We start from the raw sequence: 4897 nt of genomic DNA, 5'->3' as shown, positions 1-4897 counted from the left end.
TATAACCCCACCCACTTTGCCAAAGCACAGCCCCCACACCACTAGAGGGATACCTTCAACCACCAACTTACCATCCTGAGACAAGGCCGAGTATAGCCCACGAAGATCTCCCCCACGCACAACCTAATGGGGGGGGCGCCAACCCGGACAGGAAGATCACGTCAGTGACTCAACCCACTCAAGTGACGCACCCCTCCTAGGGATGGCATGGAAGAGCACCAGTAAGCCAGTAACTCAGCCCCTGTAATAGGGTTTGAGGCAGAGAATCCCAGTGGAGAGAGGTGATCCGGCCAGGCAGAGACAGCAAGGGCGGTTTGTTGCTCCAGTGCCTTTCCGTTCACCTTCACACTCCTGGGCCAGACCACACTCAATCATAGGACCTACTGAAGAGATGAGTCTTCAATAAAGACTTAAAGGTTGAGACCGAGTCTGTGTCTCTCACATGGATAGGCAGACCATTCCATAAAAATGGAGCTCTATAGGAGAAAGCCCTACCTCCAGCAGTTTGCTTAGAAATTCTAGAGACAGTAAGGAGGCCTGCGTCTTGTGACCGTAGYGTAYGTGYAGGTATGTACKGCAGGACCAAATCAGAAAGATAGGTAGGAGCAAGCCCATGTAATGCTTTGTAGGTTAGCAGTAAAACCTTGAAATCAGCCCTTGCCTTAACAGGAAGCCAGTATAGAGAGGCTAGCACTGGAGTAATATGACCACATTTTTTGGTTCTAGTCAAGATTCTAGCAGCTGTGTTTAGCACCAAGTGAAGTTTATTTAGTGCTTTAGCCGGAAAGTAGAGCATTGCAGTAGTCTAACCTAGAAGTGACAAAAGCATGGATACATTTTTCTGCATCATTTTTGGACAGAAAGTTTCAGATTTTTGTTACGTAAAAAAGCTGTCCTTGAAACAGTCTTGATATGTTCGTCAAAAGAGAGATCAGGGTCCAGAGTAACGCCGATGTCCTTCAGTTTTATTTGAGACGACTGTACAACCAACAAGATTAATTGTCAGATTCAACAGAAGATCTCTTTGTTTCTTGGGACCTAGAACTAGCATCTCTATTTTGTCCAAGTTTAAAAGTAGAACATTTGCCGCTATCCACTTCCTTATGTCTGAAACACAGGCTTTCAGGGAGGGCAATTTTGGGGATTCACCATGTTTCATTGAAATGTACAGCTGTGTGTCGTCCGCATAGCAGTGAAAGTTAACATTATGTTTCCAAATGACATCCCCAAGAGGTAAAATATATAGTGGTCCTAAAACGGAGCCTTGAGGAACACCGAAATTTACAGTTGATCTGTCAGAGGACAAACCATCCACAGACACAAACTGATATCTTTCCGACAGATAMGATCTAAACCAGGCCAGAACTTGTCCGTGTTGACCAATTTAGGTTTCCAATCTCTCCAAAAGAATGTGGTGATCGATGGTATCAAAAGCAGCACTAAGGTCTAGGAGCACGAGAACAGATGCAGAGCCTCGGACTGACGCCATTAAAAGGTAATTTACCACTTCCACAAGTGGTCTCAGTGCTATGAATCTGGGATGGGCTAAGCGGTAACGCAAGTACTGGATCATTTCCGTATATCAATTTTGTTGTCTTCAGGAAGTGCCAGTGAGATGCTGCGCAACAGCTTTTGCATATTTTTTTTAGAGGACATGGTGATTCATATAGGCCGATCTCATTTAACCAATATATACAGTGGGGAAACAAGTATTTATTATAATTGCCGATTTGCAGGTTTTTCTACTTACAAAGCATGTAGAAGTCGTCTAATTTTATCATAGGTACACTTCAACTATGAGAGACGGAATCTAAAACAAAAATCCAGAAATCACATGTTATGATTTTAAGTAATTCATTTGCATTTTATTGCATGACATAAGTTATTTGATCACCTACCAACCAGTAAGAATTTCCGGCTCTCACAGACCTGTTAGTTTTTCTTTAAGAAGCCCTCCTGATTCTCCACTCATTACCTGTATTACTGCACGCTGTTTGAACTCGTTACCTGTATAAAAGACACCTGTCCACACACTCAATCAAACAAGACTCCAACCATCTCCACAATGGCCAAGACCAGAGAGCTGGTAAGGACATCAAGGATAAAATTGTAGACCTGCACAAGGCTGGATGGGCTACAGGACAATAGGCAAGCAGCGTTAGTGAGAAGGCACAACTGTTGGCGCAATTATTAGAAATAGAAGAAAATAGAAAGAAGTTCAAGATGATGGTCAATCACCCTCGGTCTGGGGCTCCATGCAAAGATCTCACCTCGTGGAGGCATCAATGATCATGAGGAAGATGAGGACTCAGCCGCAAACTACACTGGCAGACCTGGTCAATGTACCGAAGAGACGCTGGGACCAACTAGTCTCAAAGAAAACCATTAGTAAACACACTACCCCGTCATGGAATTACAAATTCCTGGCGCGCACACAAGGTCCCCCCTGCTCAACAGCAGGCGCATGTCCCCAGGCCCTTCTGAAGTTTGCCAATGACCATCTGATGCATCCAGAGGAGTAATGGGAGGAAGGTCATGTGGGTCTGATGATTCAAAAATAGAGCTTTTTGGTCTAAAACTCCACTCGCCTGTTTGGAGGAAGAAGAAGGATGAGTTAACAACCCCAAGAAACACCATCCCAACCGTGAAGCATGGAGGTGGAAATCATCATTCTTTGGATATGCTTTTCTGCAAAGGACAGGACGACTGCACCGTATTGAGGGGAGGATGGATGGGCCATGTATTGCCGAGATCTTAGCCAACAACCTCCTTCCCTCAGTAAGAGCATTGATGATGGGTCGTGGCTGGGTCTTCCAGCCATGACAACGACCCGAAACACACAGCCAGGGCAACTTAAGGAGTGGCTCCGTAAGAAGTATCTCAAGGTCCTTGGAGTGAGGCCTAGCCATCTCCAGACCTAACCCAATAGAAAAATCTTTGGAGAGGGAGCTGAAGAATCCGTATTGCCCAGCGACAGCCCCGAAACCTGAAGGATCTGAGAAGGTCTGTATGGAGTGGGCCAAAATCCCTGCTGCAGTTGTGCAAACCTGGTCAAGAACTACAGGAAACGTATATCTCTTGTAATTGCAAACAAAGGATTCAGTACCAAATATTAAGTTCTGCTTTCTGATGTATCAAATACTTATGTCTTGCAATAAAACTAATAATTAATTACTTAAAAATCATACAATGTGATTTTCGGGATTTCTGTTTTAGATTCCGTCTCTCACAGTTGAAGTGTACCTATGATAAAAATTACAGACCTCTACATGCTTTGTAAGTAGGAAAACCTGCAAAATCGGCAGTGTATCAAATACTTGTTCTCCCCACTGTATATATATTTTCTTGGTCAAGGTTTGGCTTTTTCACTGCCACTTTTAGTGAGTTTGGTACACATCCGGTGGAAAGAGTGCTGTTTATTATGTAAAAAATAGGAGGGCCAAGCACAGGAACCAGCTCTTTCAGTAGTTTAGTTGGAATAGGGTCCAGTATGCAGCTTGAAGGTTTAGAGGCCATGATTATTTTCATCAATGTGTCAAGAGATACAGTATTAAAAAAACTTGAGTCTCTCCCTTGATCCTAGGTCCTGGCAGAGTTGTGCAGACTCGGGACAACTGAGCTTTGGAGTAATACGCAGATTTAAAGACGAGTCCGTAATTTGCTTTCTAATGATCATGATCTTTTCCTCAAAGAAGTTCATTAATTTATCACTGCTGAATTGAAAGCCATCCTCTCTTGGGGAATGCTGCTTTTTAGTTAGCTTTTTAGTTAACAATGACAAGCCACCGGGGTCTGACAATTTGGATGGAAATTTACTGAGGATAATAGCAGATGATATTGCCACTCCTATTTGCCACCTCTTMAATTTAAGCCTACTAGAGAGCGTGTGCCCTCAGGCCTGGAGGGAAGCTAAAGTCATTCCGCTACCCAAGAATAGTAAAGCCCCCTTTACTGTCTCAAATAGCTGACCAAATTGTGTTTGACCAGATACAATGCTATTTCAGCATGCTTATAGGAAGAACACTCAACAAGCACACAAAAGACTGATGATTGACTGAGAGAAATTGATGATAAAATGATTGTGGGGGCTGTCTTGTTAGACTACAGTGCAGCTTTTGACATTATCAATCATAGTCTGCTGATGGAAAAAATGTATGTGTTATGGCTTTAAACACCCTGCTATAATGTGGATAAAGAGTTACTTGTCTAACAGAACACAAAGGTTGTTCTTTAATGGAAGCTTTTCAAATATAATCCAGTTAGATGCAGGAATTCCCTAGGGTAGCTGTTTAGAACCCTTGCTTTTTTCAATTTTTACTAATGACATGCCACTGACTTTGAGTAAAGCCAGTGTGTCTATGTATGCGGATGACTCGCACACTATACACGTCAGCTACTACAGCGACTGAAATGACTGCAACACTCAACAAAGAGCTGCAGTTAGTTTCARAGTGGGTGGCAAGGAATAAGTTAGCCATAAAKATTTCTAAAACTTAAATCATTGTATTTGGGTCAAAACACTCACTAAACCCTAAACCTCAACTAAACATTGTAATAAATAGTGTTGAAATTGAGCAAGTTGAGATGACTAAACTGCTTGGAGTAGCCCTAGATTGTCAAAACATATTGATGCAGTAGTAGCTAAGATGGGGAGAAATCTGTCTATAATAAAGCGATGCTACGCCTTCTTAACAACACTATCAACAAGGCAGGTCCTACAGGCCCTAGTTTTGTCACACCTTGACTACTGTTCAGTCAAGTGCCACAAAAACTTTGGAAAATTGCAATTGAACAGGGCAGCACGGACGGCCCTTGGATGTACGCAGAGCTAATATTAATAATATGCATGTCAATCTCTCCTGGCTGAAAGTGGAGGAGAGATTGACTTCATCACTAC

The sequence above is a fragment of the Salvelinus sp. IW2-2015 genome, linkage group LG20 (genome assembly GCF_002910315.2).
Source record: "Salvelinus sp. IW2-2015 linkage group LG20, ASM291031v2, whole genome shotgun sequence".
Classification (NCBI taxonomy): Eukaryota; Metazoa; Chordata; class Actinopteri; order Salmoniformes; family Salmonidae; genus Salvelinus; species Salvelinus sp. IW2-2015.
This window is presented reverse-complemented; position numbering follows the sequence as displayed.